Source organism: Podarcis muralis, chromosome 1, assembly GCF_964188315.1.
Source record: "Podarcis muralis chromosome 1, rPodMur119.hap1.1, whole genome shotgun sequence".
NCBI lineage: Eukaryota > Metazoa > Chordata > Lepidosauria > Squamata > Lacertidae > Podarcis > Podarcis muralis.
In genome coordinates, this window is record NC_135655.1 from 95,615,660 (window position 1) to 95,641,951 (window position 26,292).

General features: G+C 40.3%; 1 protein-coding gene and 1 long non-coding RNA gene across 9 annotated transcripts in view; one reads left to right on the plus strand and one right to left on the minus strand.

The window, feature by feature from the left end:
* LOC114604485 (uncharacterized) overlaps nt 1–25,728 on the plus strand; it is a 64,975-nt gene extending 39,247 nt beyond the window's left edge. The window contains exons 3-4 of one of the 2 annotated variants that reach the window (XR_013394488.1): nt 13,590–16,937; nt 23,762–25,728. This is a non-coding gene — a long non-coding RNA (uncharacterized LOC114604485). The other variant, XR_013394487.1, reaches the window with a different exon arrangement.
* The window catches only part of NCKAP5 (NCK associated protein 5), a 604,332-nt gene that overhangs the window by 386,217 nt on the left and 191,823 nt on the right, over nt 1–26,292 (minus strand). The window lies entirely within an intron of this gene.

Here is a 26,292-nt window from a genome sequence, read left to right on the forward strand (position 1 = left end):
TCTATTTTCTTGCTCAGATAGATGCAGGACTTGAGATTCTGAACAAAGTAAAATGCCATCCCGGCAGCATGGAACACAAAAGGGACTATAATTGCAGGAGCCTTTACATTCATACTACAAGACTTCATCAAGAGAATGAGAAAGTGTATCATGTCTGTGTTCCTATTGTTCAGTCATGCACAATGAATATATTTATCACTCTGTGATTTTTCCAGATAGTCTGGGGGTAGGGGGAACTACAACCTTCAGAGCAACAAAATCGTATCAGAAAGCCAAACCTCAATTTTCTGTCTAACAAGCAGTCATCTAGCTAATCCATGTAAAATAAAAACAAATGTCAAATATATTTTTGTGCCTGTTGCATCAAAGGGCACAGATACTTGCTTATAACATTCAGAAATAAAATTAGCGAGTTTATACAATCAAGATTCAGAGCATCATTTCAGAATTATTATTCTATGGTTACTACCCTTAGAAATATGCCCCCCCCCCAAAAAAAGGGTCTTATTTGTTTTAACAGAACCCTTTTTTGTAATTCAAACTGCAGACACAGTTTAAAATTTAAAGGTTTAAAGTTCCCCCTTCACATGCTGGAGTCCTAATCCAGATCATGAGCCCCATAGTGTAAATTTGGAAAGAAAACATACCCCTGCATTTAAGGGGTGACCTACTTAGGATAACAGAATTGTAGAACTGGAAGGGACCCCAAGGGTCATATAGTCCAACCCCCTGCAATGCAGGAATCCTGCTCACAGCTGTTCCTTGGGGGGCTCCAACCAACAATCTTCTGGCTAACAGCCAGATGCACTGATCCATTACACCACAGGAGGATTAACATTATGTGCACTTTGGAACTCAGGGCTAGTTCATGACTGCTACTCCTAATGTGCAAATAGACTAGACCATCACAGAAATGAGAGTACAGACAGAACTTTCATGTTATCCTAGATCATTTGAAACACAGTACTTTTCAAAGGAGACTGTTCACTTCCTCGGCTGTAGAGTGCTCAAGGAGCAGATAAGCTAAGGATGGTGTTCTTCTGATGGAAGGCATCCATGGAAAACTGCCTCCCACCCCAAACCACTGGTGGATGTCTTCCCTCAATAAAAGGACACCAACAGAACATTTACATATATGTGATGACTAAATTTGCATAAAAAAGAATCCCAGAGTCTTCCAATCTTATACAGTGGTACCTCAGCTTACAAACGCTTCGGGTTACAAACACTTCAGGTTACAAACTCCACTAACCCAGAAGTAGTACCTCAGGTTGAGAACTTTGCCCCAGGATGAGAATGGAAATTGTGCACTGGTGGCGCAGTGGCAGCAGGAGGCCCCATTAGCGAAAGTGCGCCTCAGGTTAAGAATGGTTTCAGGTTATGAATGGACCTCTGGAATGAATTAAGTTCGTAACCCGAGGTACCACTGTACTCTTCTAGGCTATGATGAGCCATAGTATTTTTGTTTCTTTGAAACCATTTGAATTTGACAGAGGAGTGAAAATAAAACAAACTCACTATGAAAAGATAGATCTTGGATTCCCATATTCTTTTATCAGTGCTCAAATGTTTTACTATAAATATGTTCCTGTAATGTTGTAACATTTAACTGATACTCCAGATCTTTATCTCCATCAAACTCAAGATTAAGAGATCAAACACATTTAACCTATTCAGAAACAAAGTTACAATAAAAGCTACAAGTTTAAGTGATGTTACAAATGCAAACCAGATATGAAAACTCTGGACAAGTCCTATAGCTGTATGGTACACTTAGGGGTGGCTCTTTCTTAGCTCCGGTAAGTATGATGCACACATATCAGAACAATGGCTGAACTGTGATCTCTTATAATGAGCAGATGAGCCAAAGCCTGCTCTGATGTAATATCTTTTTCATTTGCCATTATGTGCAGAGAACAATCCATCAAAAGTTAGTAGTGACAGTCAAAATAATGTCCCACTGAAATCAATGAAACTTAAGATAGCAGTAAATAAGACCTATTTCATTGTTTTCACTGAGGGTTATACATGACAGGAGAAGTATTGCAACCACTAACAGCATAGGGAAGTGACCAGAGCCCGTGCTCTATAACTAAGCCATGGCCCTTCCACAATGCTGCAAAGTACCTTTTCACCTAACTCATCTCAGTAAACATACGCTCCTTTGAACACTAGTGCCCAAATGGCATCATTAAGCATCTATTGTAACTTAATATATTAACAGACATACATGAACCTAAGTAAGACTTGGGATAAAAAGGCACCCCGTGTAAAATATTCATATAGATATTTATGGTTGGGTGGCATTCAATCCAGTGCTAAGTGGGGTTTGCACATGGGGAATGTGGTCTGCTTGTGCGGTGGGACTTTATCTCTTCTCCCCCACATCCTGGACCGGCTAAACCAGTTCTGGGGTTTTCCCCAACTCTCCAGAACAAATTTAGGGGGCAGGGTGAGAAGAAGGGTGAAAGTCTTACTGAATGAACAGACTTCATTCTCTGCACACAACAAATTAGTTGAATCCTCCCTGATATATGTTGCTTAATATGCACACCATAATCACACACACCCTATAATGAGATAAAATTTGCACCTCCTTATTAATTTTGGCTATCAATACTGTAATAAAATACAATTGAGAACATTCAAATCAGGATAAATAATAACATTAAAATGTATCTATGGGTCGTCAGGCCATGGGAATGGGTCAACAGCCTGAACCAGTTATTACTTCCGTAGGTATGTTTACATTTGGTTTATTGTACTTGGCTTGATTTTCAGAGACTAAGAAAAACTCTTCCAACATGAGGATAACGACAAGTAAGCTGACATGGATTGGCCACAGAAATAGCAATGTCATCTGCACACATGGATTGTTTATGATCTCTGGAATGTGTCACCATGCCTTTTATATCTAGTTTCTCATAGGCATCTGGTTGGCCACTGTGAGAACAGGATGCAGGGCTGATCCAGCAGGTTTCTTCTAATGTTCTTAGATTGTCTCATGATGCAATTGGCAAGCATTCTGCTGCCAATAGCAAAAAATAGGGATGAAAGAGACAGCTCAGTGAAGTGTCACAGTATGAGAGAAAAATTATTGTTACTTAACAGAGAAGTGCAAGTTTCATTGGCCCAAAATTAATTAAAAGCAACAGGGATTTCAAAAATCTCCACTTTCATATCCTTTAGCCACATTGATAACATAAACGGTTGTCCTCACACTATTGGACACTGTTCTTTCGGTAATAAATCTTGTTGGATCTGGATAGCTGAAATAAGACTGCGGGAATTTCTGTACTTTGTGCTCTTAAATATCACTGTAAACAAAACAAACCTTGAAAATTTCAGAATACAGTGGTGCCCCGCAAGACGAATGCCTCGCAAGACGAAAAACCCGCTAGACGAAAGGGTTTTCTGTTTTTCGATGCGCTTCGCAAGACGATTTTCCCTATGGGCTTGCTTTGCAAGACGGAAACGTCTTGCGAGCCTTGCGATTTTTTCGCTTTCCCCCCCCCTTTTTCTAAGCTGCTAAGCCGCTAATAGCCTTTTAGCCGCTAAGCTGCTAAGCCTTTAATAGCCGCTATGCCGCTAATAGCCTTTTAGCCGCTAAGCCGCTAAGCCTTTAATAGCCGCTAAGCCGCTAAACCACTAATAGCGCTAAGCCGCTAATAGGGTTGCTTCGCAAGACGAAAAAACCGCTAGACGAAGAGACTCGCGGAACGGATTATTTTCGTCTTGCGAGGCACCACTGTAGTTTGTATTCTGCAGGCACGTGTGCAGAGATTGCCGTGCACCTTGTTTCCCCCTCTTTCCCTTATAGTCCATGCAAAGGCACAGGTTCATGACCTCTGTTTGGTTAAGGAACACTATATTGAGTTCCAGGACAGGGGCAAGAGGGTAGGGATATAGGAGGCATGCACAGGTCTCCCAATGCCTACCATGGTCTGGTGCAGCGACCAAGTTTTTAAAGTTCTATATAAGTTACATATTATTATGTTTATTATTTTGTAGTTCACCCTGGGGTTTCTTTTTTAAATGAAGAACAATTTAGAAATCTTCTAAATAAATAAATCATTTCAAGATAGATATTTGTATGTGTGAGAGAGGCAACTGATCATACAGAGAAATTGCATGAAATGTTATGAATAAATTTTATAGTGTTATTTTCCCGCATTTCTACCTTATCCTGAAAATGAACCATGATAATTAGCAGATCAGTTGCTTCAGCGAAAGCTCATGCACTTAATCTTTTATTTTTACATTGGGAAACTTCATTTCTATATCAAAAGTCACGTAGAACATGGAAATAATAAAGTCTATGAATATAATGGGAGAAATCATTATATTTGTGTTTCTATATTCCCTTAATATGACATTTACAGAACTAACCATTACCTAGGGCCAAACTGTGCCTTTGCATACTTGTGCACAGCTCTTCTTGAATTTAATGGGATTTGAATGCAAGTATCTCAGAGATGCTTGGTCCTCTGGTTTCTACAGGAAAATGGAATTTTAAGGTCAAGTAAAGGTCAAAGTGACACTGTCCCCAATTAAACAAACCTGAGCAAGTGCTATATTTCTTTTTAAACAAAACCCCACAATTCAGGCTATGCAGTTTGCTGAACTGAAATAATTGTGACTAGTAAATATTCCATCTGTATGTATGCATTCATTCATCTACCTTTGTGTGTGTGCTGACACGTGTTTAAATTCTTCATTGCAAGGGGTGGGGGAACTGTTTTTGAAATATTTAACAAAACTGATCAAAGCCCCATAGAAGTACATTTATAATCTGCTTATATCCATCTGATCCTTTCCCTACGGAGTTCAGCATTTATAGCTGTTTTTAGGGGGCACAGGGGGCTGCAAGGAGAGGAGACGATGGACAACTTCTATTCCATGAATTTCCTTAAGCTAGCACATCTTAGGATCCAAACCCAGTGCTTTTTTCCTTAAATAAATGTTTAGGGTACTCTCATTTTCCTACTCATACTGAAATACTGCCCCTCAAAGAGGCCAAACCTAGATTCACAAAATGTTTAGGGGTATGCATACCCCTGCATCACCCCAGAAAAAAACACTGTCCAAACCATTTTATTCCATGAAAATCAACCAATAATTAGCTAAATAACCATATCAAATAATGTTGGTCTGTGTGAGAAATACATCTATGTTGTTATCTCCCAACTGAGAAACAAATTAAATTGCCCCAATAGCTAATCTTAGTAACTGTAGTACTACAGCTCAGTTGATCTGTGCTGCTACCACATACAGGTTATTGTGTGGCGGGGGGGCAGGGTAGGATCCTTATAATAAAGCTATTACATACAATCATGCCATGTTATAACAAAATAACAGGCAGGGGAGGATGCTTGTATAGTCAGGCCAAGTTTGTTAAGGCTGTTCCCACAAGCTTTTCTATTTAGTAGAATCATGATGTGTAATATATATATATATATATATATATATATATATATATATATATATATATATATTTCTTGCATGATGCATTAATTATATGTATTGGATACCTCAGACATATGTATACAAGACTCAAAAGTCACATCACACAATGTGAGCTTAAATGATAGTAATACGTTTAAGGTAGAGAGCTTGTTGACCTTTATGAATTCAGCCGCTAAGGCAGTTGATAAGAGAGAGATGTTTCATTAAAACTGAATTGTAGTGTTCTCCTCCCTCCCTCCCTCTCTCTTTGTACCTTAAATCTTTACTAGCTCCATTTTGTAATATTAAAATCATTTACATGAATGATTATGGGTCTTGTCCTTAAACGGTTGCCCATTGCCCTAAAGAAAATGTTTATGACCTGAGCAGAATAATTATATTCTCCTATTAAATATCACTCCTTCAGGCCTAGTTATTGTTGAGGGTAAATGTGCCACTTTATATGCAAATAAAATGCAGTGAGAGTCAAATAAAAAGTCCTGCATACATCTACTGACAAATCATCTTATTATGTTTTACATTAACTGACAGAACATCTAGTGGGATGAAATGTTAATAGAGTTCAACAGGATGTTCCATATTGCTTTGCTCACATGAAATCCTAGTTATGTGGAAGCCATGGTCTATGAAGGGAGGGGAATTTAAATGTTGCAGACCCACCAACTCCAGTAGTCATCAGATCCCCTCCTCCAAACCCTGAAGTCGGCTAACCTTTTATTATTATTATTATTATTATTATTATTATTATTATTATTATTATTATTATTACCATTACCCACTCTTCACCAAACAGATCCAGGGTGGAGTAGAACAATTATTTAAAATTCATTTTAGTGCCTATTTCTCCTAATATACACATTTTACTGCTATATATATTATGCACACATTTTCTGTAATAAAATGCATTATACATATAATTTTCACAAGTAAGTGTACCTTTATGCACACTAACTAATGCATTCTTGTACATATTTCTTAATCAGAGAACTACATACAGAACTTGGAAAGGTGGACATTTCAAAGGAAAGCTATGTATTGTTTCAGGATGTGTAAAATATGTAGGTGCACATTAAAATGTGAACTGAACCAAATTTCTTCCTCATCCCTAGCTGCAGAGGGAAGGGAAATCAGTAGATCTCAGTCCTGGTTGGAAAAATAGTTAGAATTCGTCATAATTTTTATTCAACAGCTGCTCAGAAACATCTTGATTTATACGAAGCTCCTTCTAATATTGTGAAAGTGGGTTGGAGAAAAAGAATGATGCTCAAATTGTTCTTTTTAGTGTGGCAGAGAGACCACTATATTTCACTATATTTCAGATGAGAGCCTTTCATTTCAAGATAATGTACTGACTTAATCACCACTTTCCAAAACACAAAGCATCCAATCACTTTCCCCTCCTCTTTTGTTCATTTTTTTAAAAAAGAACAGTTGCTTTTCAATCTATCTGTGCATGATTTTCCACCCACAAGTCTCACCCTATATATGGCAATTCTTTTCCACTCCCACCAAGCTTATTTTTGTAACTATGTTGAAATCTTATGCATAATGATGGAAGGGTTGCTATGGAGATTGTGTGTGATTTGTCATGAGGAAAATCTATTGTGTTTGAGATCATTCTCCACATTAATGACCTGAGAATCTTTTTGCTTTCATCCTCAGGGGATTAGGAGGGGGGGGACTACCTACATAGATATCAAGCCCTACAAACAAAATAAAACCTTATGAACATCAATGGGTGTTAACAGAATCATAGAATTGCAGAGTTGTAAAGGGATCATCTAGTCCAACCCCCTGCAATGCAGGAATGTCAACTAGATCATACATGACAGATGGCCATCCAACCTCTGCTTGAAAACCTCCAATCACCATCATTTTTAGAAGAGTCCACTGCCTCTTGTGGGAATAGGTTCCACCGTCATGCAGCTTTTACCATCAGAAAGTTTTTTCCTGTAACTTGAATCCATTGGTTCAAGTCTTAGCCTCTGCAGGAGAAAACCAGCTTGCTCCATCATCCATGTGACAGCCCTTTAGATATTTGAAGATGGCTATCAAATCTCCTCTCAGTCACCTCTTTTCCATGCTAAACATACCTGATTCCCTCATCTGCTCCTCATACGGCTTGTTTTCCGGACCCTTGATCATCTTGGTCACCCTCCTCTACACAAGTTCCAGATTGTCAGTATCCTTCTTAAACTGTGCTGCCCAGAACTGGACACAGTACATCAGGTATGGTCTGACCAAGGCAGAATGGAGTGGTACAATTACTTCCCTTGATCTGGACACTATATTTCTGTTGATGCAGTCTAGAACAGCATTCATTTTTTTTTTAATTTTTTTTTTTTTTTGCTGCTGCATCACGCTGTTGACTCATGGTAAGCTTGAGGTCTACTAAGACCCCTAGATCCTTTTTACATCTTTACAATCCAAGTGTACTCCATCTTATATGTGTGCTGCTGGTTCTTCCTGCGCACAGAGGCCAATACTATCACTCACAGATGGTATATAATTAAGCACATTTAAGAGTCTGTGCTCTCATGACTCCTGTATAAGAAAATTTTTAAGTGTCTTCACAATTAATTATTTTCTCCTCTTGAAATATCCTGAAACACCGCAATTGAACTGGTATGCATGTACTTAAGGTGACAATCTCAATCTATATATGTGTAGAAGTAGTTAGAAAACTCTAATATACAATGCCCTCAATCCATGCTGCATTTGCCATAGATAGATAGATATGTAGATAGATATAGATATAGATATAGATATAGATATAGATATAGATATAGATATAGATATAGATATATTGATTACTGCATGCCACTCAGAAGCAATTCAGGCTATCCAGTTTGCACCAAACTATAGCTAAAAGCTTAGCTTCAGATTACAACAAGGTGGCAATTTTATTTCTCCCATACCCTACACACCAGCTGAGGCTCAGGGAAATCTAAGAGAAAATGCATCTTAACTGCTTAGAAGCTCCAAGTTTTCAAGGGTGACCATAGCTTTCTCAAGAGACTGAAGTCAATCCCTTAAAGAGAAAGATAATAACATGGAAGGGAGTTTCCGAACATGGAAAGATACAGTGGTACCTCGGGTTAAGAACTTAATTCATTCCGGAGGTCCATTCTTAACCTGAAACTGTTCTTAACCTGAAGCACCACTTTAGCTAATGGGGCCTCCCGCTGTCACCACACTGCTGCTGCACGATTTCTGTTCTCATCCTGAAGCAAATTTCTTAACCCAAGGTACTATTTCTGGGATAGCAGAGTTTGTAACCTAAAGCGTCTGTAACCTGAGGTACCACTGTATATGAACTGGAACATTACAGCTATCCACTTCAGCTAGTGAGAAGTCAAAAGTTTAGGATCCATTTAATAATGCAAAAGCTATGTCCAGCTCAGACTACATAAGCATTCTCTAAAATAGCCAACTGTTTTATGGTATACTTGTTGTTGATGCACAACAGTCTCCATGGCAAGAAAAAGACAATGGGCTAGATCAAAACTAAGTTAGTTAACTTGGCCCACTAATTTCATTGGGATCCAAGTTTGCCTAATCAAGATCTAACCTAACAGATGTGTTTGTTTATTTGAATGCATATTACACTCTTATTCAATGGGCTCAGGAAGCTTATTTCATTTTCATTAATTTTAAATATAATAAAAGATTTCAAATAAAAATACTTTAATTAATTTCAGACCGGTAGCCATATTAGCCTGATATAGGGAGGAAAAAGCAATACAGATTCTGGTGAACCTTAGAAAATTAATAGACTTACTGTGGCTTAAGCTTAAATGTTCCAAAAAAACCACTTCGTCCGTTGAAAATTTGCTTTACGAAGAGTAGATTATAGAAGTATTACTCTTTAAAAGTACTGTACAAGACACTCTAACATTTGAACATTTCTATTCCCCTTGAGTTCTACTATTCCCTTTCATCCTCCTGAACACATATTCTACAAATTAAATATTGTAGTCAATGAAATAAATTTGCAATTGCGGTAAATATCCTTCCTTCAATTAATTTATTAATGTTGCAGTGTCTACATCAGTCTTCCTCCAGCAGTTGCCCTCCAGATCCTTCTGGATATCATTTCCCCTCATCCCTGAGCTTTGGGCATGCTTGTTGTGGTTGATGGGAGTTGGAGTCCAACAGCATCTGAAGATCACCAAGTTGGGGAAGTCTGCTCTATATAAACTAGATGCATCTGTCAAAGTGGCTCTAGCCAGCAAAAGCATATGACATGATGATTTGTTAGTATTTTAAGTAAAGTGCCACAGGACTCTGTTGTTTTGCTGCAGCACAGATTAACACTAATTATATTTGGAGGAAAATTTAGATTAGCACTGCTACTCTTCTGGAAGTTTTCCTAGAATATTTTTTTAGGCACTGATGGCATTTCAGCTTTGTTATGAAAACATTAAGTGAATAGCATTCATGATTGCAGAGATAACCCTGAAGATCTGTGCCCTAACAAACATTTAAAAAACATGACTATGGCTGCAACCCTTAACCCACCGACCTGGGAATAAACCCCACTGAACTCAATGTCTCTTACTGCTGAGTAGGCATGCATAGGATTTACAATATAAATGAATGGCTACAGCCAGTAGGTGATATTTTGCAGGTACACAAATATCTGTGAACTGGAATTGGGATGCTACTGCAGTTGGATCAGTGGGCATAACTTAAAGAGAAACATAGGCACATAGTCTGCCTTCTCCCTCCCAACAGCAACGAATCATACAGTCATATAACAAAAAGGAAGGCAGAAATAAATAAAAACATCCAATAAATCAGGAAACATAAAATATACAATTAAAAGGACAAAAAATAAAAAATAAAAATAAAAAGGTAATTTATAAATCCAGAAAACAGGGGGGGGGGGGAGGCTAGGCCAGTTCCACTTCAAATTTGTGTCTTTAAGAATACAGTCTTTAAGATACAGTTAATATATATATCTGTTAGAATGTAACCATCCACTCAGTCAAAGTTAAATGTTTCAATTCCCCATTGCTGTAGGCAGTCTCTGTGTCCCATTCATAAAAAAGTTCCTTTGCAGAGCTCGCCCGCAGAAATCGGAAGCTGACTTCCTGTTTTGCTTCCGTTTCGCCAAATTAACTTTTTAGCTTCTAATTTTAATTTTAAATGTTTTATTTGACATTAACCTCTAATTGGAAGATCTACTGCTTCTGGTGACGGATCGTAGCTTCGGCAGCAGGCTGGATTGGTGCCAAGAGTGAACTCAAGCCTCTTCCCCTTCCTCCTGTGCGCACGGCGGCAGCCTGGAAACGTTCGGGTGTGTGTGTGTGTGTGTGAGTTTTTCCGCTCCGCTGGAATCCTCAGGTCCCCACTCCTCTGTGGGTTTTGTTGGGGGGTGCGCTGAGCTCTAGCACAACCCTCGAAGCCTCTCTGCCAGCTCTGTGTTGTGGACGACACTTAGCGCACCACTATTGTCCTCCGTAGTAGACGGAGTCTGACTTACTTCTGAGTACATGCAGGTAGGGTTGCCCTGGTGATCACACTTGTATGTCAAGTTGCCTAGGGTCATCCCATCTTATTACATAATAACTGACCCAAGATAGCTCTTCAACTTCACCTATAAAGTCTGCTGGTTAAACTTTTTGACTTCCCTAAAATCCTTCAGATTTTGGTGACGTTTCAGTTATGACTCTAGCAGCTAGAGTCTGGTCATGTCTGAGTAGCTGAAACTGAATCTTCATGATACCCTAATACTCTAGCTCAGGAGTAGCCAATGTGGTGCTCTTGAGATATTTTGGACTACAGCTCCCATCAGCCCCAGCCAGCATGCACAATGGCAAGGGATAATGGGAATTGTAGTTTACAACATCCAGAGGGCCCTAAGTTGGCTACCCTGCCTCTTAACTCCTCACTGCACTGGCTCTCTCATGAGCATGTTTTAGTATTTGGAAAGCATAGTTTACTAGATTTCTAGGGAGCCAGTCAAAATGTTGCACTACTACATTTACATTATTACATTAAACTACCATACATATTCAATGTTACTATTAAGCATCTTATACACACATACATACATCACTAACATTAGATAAGCCTGGTCAAGTACTAGTAGATAAAATTGCAACTTTATCTCCTGAATTCTCTACTGAAGCAAACCTACTGATGAGAGAGGGAAAGCTATAGGAACAGTAACTTGGACCGGCAATGAGGCCTTAAGCCAAAAGACTCCAGTATCATTTTCATGTTTCATGGTAATCATCTGCCTTGGACTTTAAAAGCATGCCTCATCACCTTTATTGTACCATTTCAGAGCACCTTCTTGCCCTTTACCCTTTATAGACTTTTTTCCAGTGTAGCTGCTTGCTTAAATATCCTTCAAAGTGCCATGAAATGTGAAAGATTCATTAAAATATACGGTGGAACAGATGGAGAAGTGCCGCTTGGGGCAAATAATGAATTTAGGATTCAGAGCAGACATCATAACAACATACACAAACATATGTTCACCTACTATAATAATGCTCATCTTTTGGACCTGTAACCTTTTAATGGCACAATTAAGGGTAGTAAATTTCATAGAATACTGCTAAATTAAAAGATCATTTACGTTTCTTTCCATCATATCAGAGCAGACCTAATTTTCACACCTGATCCTCTGTGTCTAGCTGTGTTGGAGCAAAGAGTGGCTTGGGTCAGCTTTTCGACTGAGGCGCTGTGTGCAGCACAAACAGCCATTCCCACAACCACAATGCTGCGTATCAGTCTTACCATTAGAAAATGTGGCAGACGCACACCAGACCTTCAGGATTACATTGGCAAAATGAATTTAGGCTGACATAAAGATAAACTCTCCCAAGTTATTTACATACCCCGCCTATTTTCTGTTTTGCGCATTTTTGGCAGGCCTTCCAGAGCCTTAAAGTTGAATGCAGCACACAAATTATGTATTTGGAGGACTTTCAGATGCTTTATGACACCTTTGTATTTGCAAGCCCAGCTAGGTTATTGAGTCCCTGTAGGCCAATTCCTGGCTGGTGTTCTGCATCCATCTTGTTGGATCACAAGCTAGCAGACAATGCAATTAGGTTTCCTAACTCCAGGCCGGGGAAAAACAGTACCTGTAACTTTAAGAGCTTTGATGCACAATGTAACAGCAGTGGCTTGTATTCTGTGGCACATTTGCCTATACTTTCTCTACGTTATGGCAAAGAGGAATAAGCCCTTAGGAGTTCATTTTTAATTATTTGCAAATTTATAAACTGCTTCACAACTAAAAGGTACCAAAGTGGTGTACAGTAAGATGAAATACAAGAGATTATTGACTCAGTAAACAATTAGCAACACAACCATTTCTACAGTTGTGCAATAATTTTCCTTTAAAATTATTAAAAACCTTCTTTAAAAGGTCTTCCATAGTTACCCAAATACCAAGGTGCTGAGGCATGCCTAATTGCAGTTGGGCTGGAGTAGCAACACTAAAAGCCCAGTTTCTATAACAAAATAAGCACACCCCTGAGGTATTGGCTCCTTTCAGTCTGCCCAGTGCAGTTGCTAGGCAGGAATATATGGAGTGAAGCAGTATCTTAAGTAAGCTGGTCCCAAGTTGTTTACAGCAGCAAGACCACATCTACTTCCCTATCACCTGATATCTTATAAAATCAGATGCAGGAAACCTAAAGCCATAGCTGCAAAGGAAGAATCAGGAGTGCAGTGGAGTTTGAATTAGGAACTGGTTTTAGTTGTATTGTTAGCATCCACCAGTCTCACAAGACAATGGAATGTGCCTCAATGGGTGAAGTGGGCTTTCCAGGGTACAAGCCTGGGTAGTGTGTATGGAGATCTTTGGCTGCCCAGACAATAGGATCTCTCTTTTGACCTTGCTGATGTGGTTCAAAGGAAAGCAGAGCAATACATTTGGCTCCAGCTTGGCAGCAGGAGTTGCTAGAAGGAGATGTACAAGGCGCTATCAAACCGCCTTACAGACTCCACTCTGGATTTGTGTAGGGTTTACTCCTTAGCCTTTTCACTTGAAGGTATTATGCAAGGCAGCAGAGGTTTAGGATGACAGCTTTCCTTCTCCTAGATAGGCTACCTTCCCAGGCTGACAAGCCCCATATTTCCCTCACTTCCCTCTACAGCACATGCAGAATCCACCTTCTCGACTGCTGAAACCGCTATTGGTGTTGTCCGCTCAGTCCACCAGAGCCTGTCTTCGCATGCAGGGGAAATCCCTGACTCACTGAGGGTTTGAGATCCATTGGCTATGCTCACCTGGATGTAGCTGGCCAGTTGAAGCCGTTCCTGGAGTGTGGCTGCTGACACATGCTGACAGCTTCTTGGACCCACAGGTGGGAGCTGTGTATAGGGTGGAGATCAAAGATGGACAAACTACCCCACAAAAAGCACAACGTGTCCCCCCTCACAGGTACTACTCTTCCCCTAAAACCCCATACACCCCAGGTGTGTGTGTGTGTGTGTGTGTGAACACACATGAGAATAGAAATGATCTCAAATAAATAAATATTTTGCTACAACAGGTAAGTAGATTAGGTAGCTCCTATTTCTGCTATATTTTGTACTTAAGTACAGATTTTTATTTTTATTTTAATGTACATGTACCATGAAAATTGTGAACTGCAACCTACCACTTTCTCCTTTAAAAATACATGGAGGTGTAGTTTTTCCCCAAGTGGCTGCTTCATGGATTTTGAAGGAAAGAGTCAATTTACACAAAACATGTACCCTTCACAAATAACACTGTGTGCTTGTATTTTGTACTCTGATTATATCTGTTCCCAAGTACAAAAGATCACGTGAGAAGTTCCCCTGAGGCACTACTTTGCAAAGTACTTGGGATATCGGAAACCCGTCCTTGATTTATTTCGACAATCTTCTTCTGACACAAACAGGGTAAGCGGAGGGGTGTTATGAGAAGGTATTTTAATTTGTGTGATAAATTGTTAGACTCCATTAGGTTTAATGAGTATCATCAGTGTATTCTTAGAATAGTTTTTAAAATCCTATCAAAGACTGATATAATCAAATTAAGCAAATTAATAGCAAGAATCCTGTGTATCTGCAGGATATAAGGGACTTAATATAAGCCCACTGTAAAAGTTATATTTTTGTTTCTTGTTGCTTTAATTATGTAGTCTAAACTGCTACTTCCCCCTAGTTTCCACTATTTGAACAGACTGGAAAGGCCTAGTTTTGGCCTAGAATCAGCCTTGACTGATGAGTTTCTCTAGCGTACAGATGGGGGAGTACAACCCTCCCAGCAGGAACCCTTAGTGACTTTTGATGCCATTGACCATGGTCTTTTCCTGGATCATCTATATGAGTTGGGGCTTGAAGCCATTGCTCTACGGTGATTTGGCTCCTGTTTGTACGTCAGGTCTCAGAGGATAGCTCTGTGAGACTATGTGTCTACACCCTGGCAACTTAGCTGTGGGGAACTGCAAGGCTCTTTATCTCCAGTGCTTTTTAACATCTATATGAAGCCTTTGGGGCAGTTATCAGGAGGTTTGAGATCCTATTTCTCCATTGTCAGGGGACTGCCATCGGAACAGGGAAGGGAAGAAGAGGGGCAGTTGGGTTACAGGGAACCTCCGAAAATCTTGCGAGGCAGTTCCTCTTCCTGTGGTGGGGAAAGCCACACCTCCAGTGGGGAAGAGGGGGAGGGACCAGAGGATGCTGCTGGGAGCCTCAGCACCGCTCCTGGCCAAGCCAGCCAGGAGGGAAGCACGCCTCTTCCGTCACCCACACTGCGCAGAGGGGTAAAACGCAAAGAAGGAAGGAAAAGGCTGGGGGTGACTAAGCTATTATGTTGGGGGAGGACCCGGAAACGACCACTCCCGGATTCTGCTAGCGACTGAGGCAGACATGAACTTGTGGTTCTGCACTGTAAATAGTTTTGCACCAAAATAAAACCTGTAAAAGACAGGGTGGAGTCCTGACTGGTTACTCACGAGCAACCACCATTGCCATCTGGCATCCATTTAAGATGAGCCAGGAGAGTTTGTGCCAATTCTGAACCAGTGTCTGGATGCAGTGGTGGTCATAAGATTAAAGCTGCTAAAACAGTGACACTGCTAAAACAGAGACACTGTGGGTGAGTGGTTCCCAGATCCAAGATTCGGGGACTTTGCCTGTTTAGATGAGGCTGCACTCCCTCTGAAGGAACAGGTAAATGGATAATGAGGAACCATCTTTCGTACCATCTTTGTCTATGGAAACCCAGGTGGCCTTAAAGGCAAGAAGTACCTATCATCGCCAGCAACAACACACTTTTGTGCAACTCTAGGAAGGTGAGTGAAATGACTGGTTTGTGGAGGAGAAAGGGAGGGAGAAATATTTTAAAACAGATTTAAAGCACTGGGGTAGGGTGGATCTCTGAAATGGGTGTTCGGAAAAGCTTTTTTTTTTTTTGCAGACTTGCTTTCAGTAGTAGAAGCAGTGCTTTTTTCTAAAATAATAATAATAATAATAAATTAGGGGTACAATAATACCTCCACCTTGTCTAGCGTCCATTCTGGCGAATGTCCACAGCAAACACGGAAGTACTGGAATGGGTTACTTCCGGGTTTGCCAATCGCGCTTTGTGCATGTGCAGAAGCGCAAACTGCTCCCCGCACATGCACAAACGCAGCACTTTGCCCTGCGTCCTTTTCAGAACGGATCCCGGCCGCAAAACTAGGTATGACTATACTCTCATTATCCTACTTATATTGAAATACAGTCCCTCAATGAGGCTAAACATAGATTCACAAAATGTTTAGGGGTATGCGTACCCCTGCGTCCCCCCAGAAAAAAGCACGGAGTAGAAGCAGCCCATACCCCACCTGGGATTAAAGCAAGGCTAACTGGTCTGCTATGTGTCTGGGTTTGTAAAGCACAACCAAGATGCCCACCACATTTTCTGCTGCAGAATACATTTTTGCAACTCCCCTGTTTTATCCCATACAGGTACTGTATGGACTGCCCATCTTCAAGAGTGTATTTCAGGAGCATCGTACACATTTAAGTGCTTGTTTGCCTTCTGTGAACCTTCAGACTTGTATTTTCCCCCATCTGCCACTTTTCAACAACACAACAGTCCTCCTCTCCCACCCCTCTTCTTCCTGACCTTATACTGTACTCAGCATTAATGTCTCCTAACAAATGTAACCGATCTGTAGAAAAGACTTTACAACTTCAAAAAAGAGACAAGGCACGTACTTTTGTAAACAAAGAAAATGAGAGAGAGAGAGAAGCGTAATTTGCAACTGAAGTTCTTGATCATGTCACATACTGCCTTTTTTGTTCACAGACCATTCCAGATGGATAGCGTGATGGGAATGAAGGAAGTAGATTTGAACTCTCAAGTATTTGCAAGCCCTCTTGCAAGAGCCTGCGATGAATGAAAGGAGCAGGATGTTGCTTGCAAGCTGCCAGGTTCAAGGAGATGACATGCAGGCAATACATGACATTTAAAGGCTTCTAGTGAGGTTTGTTTACTTCACACGTTACAGTGTAATTGGGAAAGAGATCAACAGCTGGCATCTATCATATATCTGAATCTTAATGCCAAGGATTTTGAGAGGCCCTCTTGAGACTGAAAACGACTGCAGATAGGTTCACAGTGTCCTTCAAGTGGTAGCATTAATTTGTACTTTGAAATGCTTATCTTCCACTTCAACAGATTATCACCTTTTCATCTCTGAATCTGGTTGGGAATAATGATTCAAAAACACTTTGGATTGGGCTGCCCAACATTTAAAAAACAAGAGTTAGTTACTAATTAACAAATAGCTAAACTGTATGGCCGTAGGACCAGTTTGCAAATGCCCCATCACAAAAATAACATGCATGTAGTGGGACTCATGTTCATGTCATGTGTAACTTACCTGGCCAATTGTAAAAGGTAAAGGTACCCCTGCCCGTACAGGCCAGTCTTGCCAGACTCTAGGGTTGTGCGCTCATCTCACTCTATAGGCTGGGAGCCAGCGCTGTCCGCATACACTTCCGGGTCATGTGGCCAGCGTGACAAGCTGCATCTGGCGAGCCAGCGCAGCACACGGAACGCCATTTACCTTCCCGCTGGTAAGCGGTCCCTATTTATCTATTTGCACCCAGGGGTGCTTTCGAACTGCTAGGTTGGCAGGCGCTGGGACCAAATGACGGGAGCGCACCCCGCCGCGGGGATTCGAACCGCCGACCATGCGATCGGCAAGTCCTAGGCGCTGAGGTTTTACCCACAGCGCCACCCGCATCCCAATATGGCCAATTGTACTAGACTGCAAATGTAGAGTGCAAGCCATGCAAACAATAATGCCCTACTGAAAAAAAATCTAACTTAAAACATTTGTCATGGGAATTAAGTATTGTTTACTTTTCCTGGCATTGAATTTATTCAGTTCCCCAGCACTGGCACAGAGGATGAAAGTGATTGTATCTGCTGGCCCAGTGCTTGACCTGTATGCACGATCATGAATCATGGAGGAATCAGGGTTCCCAGTTATAATATGCACAAAGCTCAATTTCATTTTCAGGTGAATACACAAAGGATGGAGGCCTGCCAGCAGACATGATCCCCCTTCCTCTCAAGTTTGGTGAAAAGTAAATATAAGATGAGAATGGGGATAATTTTAAAGTGGAATAAATATCATTCCCAACATACTGAAAGGCTGCCAAATGGTAGGACCCCAACAATGCAGACTCTCCCAACAACACCCTCATCAGCTCCTGGGCTAGTCACAGCTGCCCCGCTAACATTGGCCTGGTATTTGTTCTCATAAATGGCACTACGCACAGCTGGCCCAAGTCATTTTGCTGCCTGAGGTGAGGGCCAAAATGTTACCCACTCACATTCCATGTACAGGATGTGGCTGAATCTCACTTCAGCACATGCAACAGGGCAGCATATTCCACCGCACTTGTTGCAGCAGGCTTGTTTACGGGGTACAGAGTAGGCTACAGAGCACTTACAGCCCTGTCATCTGATATCTCACCACTGCTACCAATCCCCTCCCAGAATTTGCCACCTGAGGCAGCCTCTTCATTTTACCTAATGGAAGGGCTGGCCCTGGTGAGCATGGCCAATCTATGGAAAACTACAGTGAGAAAGTGGCAGGCAAAACATGATACACCCTGTGCCCAGGCTACTTTGCTATTATCATCCACTTCTGAAGTGTGTCTATTTCTTTTTGTTTGTTTACTATTTTTTCTTCTTTATTGATGTAAAATAAGAAATACCAAAAAAAAATTATGATTGAAGTTACAAAACACAGAACAGTGCAGAGCTTGCATTTTCCAAATAAATAAAGGCCCAAAATGAAAGCAACAAAACCCATTATGAAAGCCAAATTTCATGATTTGGTGAAGTAATAAAGTTTTGATTATCAAAATTTGACATGTAAGAAATGAAATGCCACCAAACAGCACAAAAATGGTATGGGTCTTTTTAACCCTTAGAAACATGTAATCTGTGAGTTCTTTTCTCTGCAGTAGCCACAGTCCACATTTTCTTTTATAATGAGAGATTTAAGTCCTGTAGTGCCTTCCCTTTCTAGGCCAAAGATGTTCTCACTGCAGCCAGCATCCATGTAGGAAGTTCCTTAGATCAGAAAGTTACTGCTTGATCATCCCATAAGTTCTAAAGGAAAAGCTGTGGGGAGGCTTCAATTAGGCATTTTATGTCTGTCTATCTATCTATCATCTAGCAGCATCAATCAAAAATTGTGGTGATGGATAGCATTCTCACTATAATGGAAAATGGGGGGGGGGGAGTGGAAAAATGTCCCCTGCCAACAATCCTGTGGGGTATCTGATATCATAAGGGAAAGTTTACAGAATTTGCAAGGTATATACCATATTTACTTGAATCTAATCTCCCCTTCTTTTGCCAAATTACGTTGCGAAAATTAAGGTGTGCATTAGATTTGATGACACATTTATGTTTGCCAGCAAAGGAACCCTTTGGGTTCAAGGTTCTGAAAACTGAGGTGTGCATTAAATTTGATGGCACATTAGACTCAACTAAATACGGTAAGCTTACTTTTTACATAAACTGAGGTTGATTTATAGGGCTCAGATGCCTGCATTGCATTCCACTTAGAGTCATATATTTTCAACAGAAATATCAAGAAATTCATTATAAAGAACAGATACCAGTCTTCTGCCCCAACGACCCAGATGTAATAAAATTCCTTCAAATTCAGTAAGGGGTCTAGCAGCTTGTGCCTTAAGGGCAGGATCAACCAATAAATGTTGAAATTGGCAGATACATATCCAATTAAGCTCTGGTTCTCGTCAGCCTTATAATTCTGCTGTTGCAATCTTGCTTTTATTAATTAACACAGCAAGTGGTGATGCTGCCCACCAATGATCTCCTATCAAATATGCTGTCATTCTGATACCATCATCACGTGCAAGGCTTGAGAGTGCTAGGTGTTAAGAGCACAGGATGTATGGGTTTAGTTCACTTATGAATTGGATAAACGACATTGACTTCCCAACACATTTAATTGACAATAGAAACACCATCATTCAGAAAGCCTTATTCTCAGTTTTCCCAGGCAGTGCCCTCTGGGAGCTCCAGGAGCTAAGCCTATTTCACACACTGCCCTATCCTTGTTGGAAGATTATCATGTATCACATTTTAAAAGCCCTTATATTGCATTTCTTCTTCACGATAAAGTTTTTAGAGCCTGAATGACTTTAGAGTGGCAATTTGTAAAGGAGATTATTCTGGCAAAGTGGATCTGGGCAAATTGTCTCTCATTATTTCAGTAAATGAGCTTTACGAGAAATTCAGTAATCAAGAAATGCTGCCAAAGAAAAGGGCTCCAAGGGCTGCTGTTCCCTATACAGACAATCTGTAATCAAGCTGGTAAGATGCATGATACCTTGTGAATAATACAGACCCCCCTGTGTGAAGGACTTTTTAAAAAAAATGTATTTTTATTAAAGATTTTCTTGATTTACAAAAGTATGTGCAATGTCTCTCTCTCTCGTATTTTTTCCATGTAACATTTTTACAAATCAGTTGCATTTGTTGAGACATTAGGAAGAAAAGGGGGAAAGATGGGTGGGGTCAGATGGCGATGTTTCTGTTTTACTTAATATATGTAAGGTTTGGTGTCAGCGTTGCTTGTGCAGGTTCTCTGCTGTTTACTTGTGTTCCTTTGGTGGTGAGAGAGGTTGGGGTTGGCCTAGGGTGTGGTTGTTCATTTGTGGTTGGCTGTGGTGGTCTTTGTTTTCATGTGTGAGTGGGGTGGGTTGGTGTTTTGGTTCAGGTTAGCCATATTGATTTGTATGCTGTTGGTGGATTTTTGTCATTGTCTTGTTGGGCTGTGAATGTGCAAAAGGGGAGCCATACTGGGGTGAAGGTGTCTTCTTCTAATTGTCCCCATGTCAGTTACAGTTTATTGGTTAATTTTTCTAGTAAGGCTGTTTCCCATACTATATGGTAATATTGGTCCATGCTTAGTCCTGACAAGTCTCTCCAGTGTCTGGTTATGATGTTTCTGGCTGCTGAAAGTCGGTGGGTTATATTATGTGCCTTTAAAATTTATTGCATACAGTACTTTAGAAAGGAGAAAGACAAAGAATTATTTTCATTTAGTGTATGTACTGAAGGAGATTAATCCTTGGGCCTTTCAGACATTATTTACCTAGGAAATATACAGTCCATCAAAGCTCTCCAATGTGCACATGTCCTTGCTTCATCCCCTTGACAAAAGGAGGACCTAATGTTCTCTCTACGGTATTATTCCTTTTTGTTTATTTATTTATCTTCTTATAGCATTTGTATCCCACTGTTCTCCAAGGAGCTCCAGGTACGCTGAGAGATAATGACTTGACAGAAGCCATGAAGAGTTTTATGGCTGAGTGGAGATTTGAGTGGTCTCACTCCTAGTCCAACACTCTAACCACTACACCATATTGGATTTGTTGGAATGGATCGTGGGGGTTTAGGGAGATACTTCATTTAATGCCTGAGCTCTTTGTTCCCTAGGAGATTACTCCCAAGTAACATCTGTACATGCCACTTGTAAAAAAAAAGAGCAAATTTTGTGTTTTTCACTGCTGGACTTATTGGTGTAATTTTCCCACAGAATATTAAATTTTCAAAAATAACTAATTTTTAAAAAAATGTAATTTTAAAGAGTTTGGAATTCATTCTTTTCCTAGTGAAGTAGAAATCCATTATCAATGAAGCCAGCTTCATGTACACAAGGATATGGTCTGACTACAAAACTAGTAAGAACTAGTTTTGGAGGGGCCTAGCTGACTGCTGGAGTAAAAAACAGCTAACACATAAGATGCAAGGAAGCCTCTCTGCACGCATTCAAATAACTTGGGTTGAATAAGTGCCTTGAAGTGGTTGGATGAGGAAATGGTGAGGTGCTGGAATGACAGAAAGTAGCAGAAAGTTGCTGGCTAGAGGATGAAACTACTCTGTAAAGTATATCATAATGAAATACCTTCACAGATTATTTAGACTTGTAATGCCATTTCTGAGTATAGTCTGACCATTTGTTGTGAGCCTCCATATTGAACCCCCAAAGGGAAATTTATCCTTTTTGATGTTTGCTCTGATTTAGCAGTAAACAGCGAGTTGTCCCAGGGAAAGTGGTGGGACCTATCAGACCCATGCCTGGAAGTCATGAACCAAACAGAAGCGAGGATAAGCTGAAAGTGGTGATGTCATTGCCTGATGGACTTGCCTAGATTTTTTCTTGCCCCATCTCTAACCCTGGAAGTCCAGAAGGAAAGGAAGGCTTCTGATATGTGCACAACTGGGATTCAATGTGACTTTAACAAGGATACCATGCTCGGGTTCTATCAAACAGCTTTTAATCAGAATCTACAGTAGGGTTTCCCAAACTTGGGTCTACAGCTGTTTTTGGACTACAACTCCTACCATCCCTACCTAGCAGGACCAGTGGTCAAGAATGATGGGAATTGTAGTCCAAAAACAGGTGGAGATCCAAGTATGAGAAACCCTGATCTACAGTATAGCTCCAGATCCTGGGTAATGGAATTAAAAATGAACAATGAGAACACACAGCGTAAACAGTAATGCATACATAGCATAATGTTGATACAACAGCTGTAATGCAATAGTGTATCATTCTACTAAAGATGGAAAACCTTTGGCTTGCCAGATGTTCCTGGCCTCCAGCTTCCATTAACCTAAGCCACCATGTCCATGGTCAGGGATCATGGGACTTGTAGTCTTCAAACATCTGTAGAGTCACAAATTCCCCACCACTGCCCTACACAAGGAAAAAGCAAAATAGCTTTGCTTCAAGGAACATAACCTGGATGCAGGATGGTGTTTGTGAATATTAAGTCATTTGCTGCTTTGTTAGAAGTGGGGGAGGTGTGCACTGAAGTTCAGAAAAGTCGGATTGTTTTTTTCTAAGACTGAATAGATATAAAATGGCATGGGAAGGAATAGACTTGCTAGTTTTTAGTACTAAACAAACAAACAAAAGATGTTGTGTGGGTTTAAATATTATGACCTATTATTTATTTATGGACGCATCAGTACTAGATACAGAATGATACAGTGCCTAAGACTAACAGCCAGTTCCTAGAAGATGCTGTATCAGCCCTGCATTCCCTGAGAATGTATCAGTTGCTTTTCTTCAAATCTCACCTGTCACACTTTTTCTGATGATAAATATGTGCTTTTTCAAATCCTGATTTTGTCTGCTCCGATACTGGTGACACTTTGGTCTTAAGAGAAATTGATATGAAATGGAGGAATACCATCTTGTTTAATAAAGAGAGTGTATGTAATAAACTGTACCTGTATCTCAGTGAAGCAACATATTGGACAAGAAACTTGTATTTATTTTATTTAACCCTTCTTGTATTCCCCCACCCCCAAAGAAATATTAGTCATACATAACTCAGAGTCTGTCTCTAAGCCACACAGTGCAAGGAACTAAAATGGAGATTACAAATTGCTTATGGAGCTGCTCAATTTGCAATTGATTTAGACTTACACAATGTTAGCTTCACTTCAGCAATTCATTTACAGAACACAATGAATCTAATGTGTCAGCTCTAGAAATAATCTGTAGTGGCTGCCCCAATATGCCAGACTGCAACCTATTCGTAAACATTTGGAAGATTGTTCTGAAAAGAAAATACAAGGTGGAATGTTGTTGTCTCAAGCTATTAATTTTAGTGCATCCTTTTTGCTGGAGAAGGAGATAAAAGTACAAAGAATAACTCTATTATATATTTTGACCAGACTAGGAAGAAGAATCTTAGACACTACTTGCCTTAATGTGATTTATTTCTTGTCTTTCAGGATGAAGGAGGCTACAATCCTAAACACTATGCCTAAGGAGTAAACTCCGCTTTGTTTGGTGGAGCACCCTTCCAAGTAAATATGTTTAGGGTCAGAACACATTGCTGCAACTCTAAGCACTTACTTGGAAACAAACTAGATAAAGTAGGACTTACTTTTGAGTAAACATACGAATGATCAAGCTGCATATGCTCAAACTGCTCCTATTTTCTGTCCTGGGAATTCACTGTCCCACTGTATCTTTGCTTTGGGAGGTTGTTAAAAGGTTGGTTTTGCAAGATGCCATGTCATTCAATTCCCTCTCAAGGATCTTAACTTCAAGATCCAACTCTGTGGAGTTGGATGTATATGTAGTGTTTTAAATTAACATAATTGTTTGTTCCAATAGTCATTTTGTGCACAGATGTAGCAGTGGCCACCAACCTTGAAAACTTTAAAAGGGGATTAGAAAAAAATCAATGGCTATCAATGGCTGCTAGTCATGACGACTATATATTACCACCAGTACCAGATGAAGTATGCTGGGAATCATGAGCGGGAGAGCATGCGTTCTGCTTGTAAGCTTCTCATGGGCATGTGAAAGGAGAACAGAACAGAAAGCTGAACTAGATGGTCTCATCCATGAGGGCTCTTCTGATGTTCTTAGTTAGTGAGTTATATAGAGAGAAGCATTTGGTTTTTCATACAGTGTCTCTGGAAAGGAAACGGAAATCACATGTTTCCCTTACCCAGGGGCAGCTGAGATTTTAATTAGCATGGCCAAATAACAGATCATTGTCTTTTCTAGCTTAATTACGTTTTTCTAAAGGAAGGTAAAGAGAGCAGTCTCAGAGACAGAACTTTCACTTTCCCCCGCCCCACTCAAAGGCAATCATGACATGGTCTTCATATATGTTGAATTTAATTTATTTAGGGATGCAATGATGTGATTATTGCATTGAATGGGAGGTATTAATTGTAGAAAATTGATTTCAGAGCAGGATCGGAGTAATCTGGAGATAAATTAATTGACTAAGAAAAGATCTAGCTGATCTTGAGTGGACTGCAAATTATTTAAAGAATTTTAGGAGTCATTAGATATGAAGTGAGCTGACATGCCTTTAAATTCTAAAAATAATTTTAAAATCTGCATAGATACATAAATATTCAAACGTGTCTTCTTTTTAGCCTCGTTTTCACTGGTGAATATTATCTTTTTTTGGCATAAAGTTGCTACCATATCAGCTAATCAAATCATGGATTATGGAGAAAGCAATTTTTTTAAAGACTACAATGGTAAAATGTGTACACATCAAACCTGGAATCAGCACCTGCCATGACTGGACAATGCTGGGCCCTGTGGCTCTTGCCAGTTGCTGGCATCACTTTTTAAATGAAAAGAAAACAAAAACATTTAGAGCAGTATCACATACTCAGCCTAGCACTGTCAGATAAAGTCCCAGCCTGTTTGGAAAGCCTGAAGTATAACTGAGGCACATCTGAGTGCCAGGATATTATATACACACACATCATATACATACATACAATGTATTATATGTATACATACACTCAGGCTGCACTCATATCCATTCTTACTCAGGAAAAAGTCCAACTGCACACAGTGAAAGATGAATAGGATTGTGCTGTCAGGTTTTTACTTTCATTATTGTTTCACAACCATGTCCTATGACAGATTATTTTAACTACAGTGCTTTTGTACTTGGCTGCTGCAGTACAAAAGGCAGAGGAGGTAGAACCACCAAGCTGAACACGATATAGCTGTGCGGTACTGGGCAAGACGATGCGTTGCACATATGTCATCACAGGCACGTGTCATGCATCATGTGTATGACGCGCCACTGTGCCCCCAAATCATCGACCCCAAGTGGCCACTCTGGTAGTTACTATGAAAAAAATCTTGTAATTTGTATCTTGTTCAGGATGCAATCTTGTACCAATTTAGCTGGAAATAAACTTCACTGGACTTACTTTTGAGAAAGTGTCATTGGAACCCCACCTTCTGGTTCTGTATTTCCTTCCTCTTGCAGGTCAACCCCTCTCTGCCCCTACCTGCCCACCCCAGATAAAGAGAAACCACACAGATGCACCCTTCTTTGCTTTCTCGGCTGGGTAAAATTCAGTTACAGTAGAATTAAAATGGATCTACCCCAACATAAGCAAACATAAGCAAATTAAAGATTACAGACTGCATAGCAAATGTTACAGATCTGGTGGTTGCCAGCACCACAAAAAAAATGTTGATCCAAAGCACAGATCCTAATAGTCAGGGGTGAGCAACCTTTTTCAGCCATGGGCTGGTCCACCGCCCCTCAGACCATGTGGTGGGCCGGACTATTTTTTTTTGGGGGGGGAATGAACAAATTCCTATGCCCCCCAAATAACCCAGAGATGTATTTTAAATAAAAGGACACATTCTACTCATGTAAAAGCACGCTGATTCCCAAACCATCTGCGGGCCGGATTGAGAAGATGATTGGGCCGCATTAGCAGGTTGCCTACTCCTGCTAATAGCTCTTCATGATTTTCACATA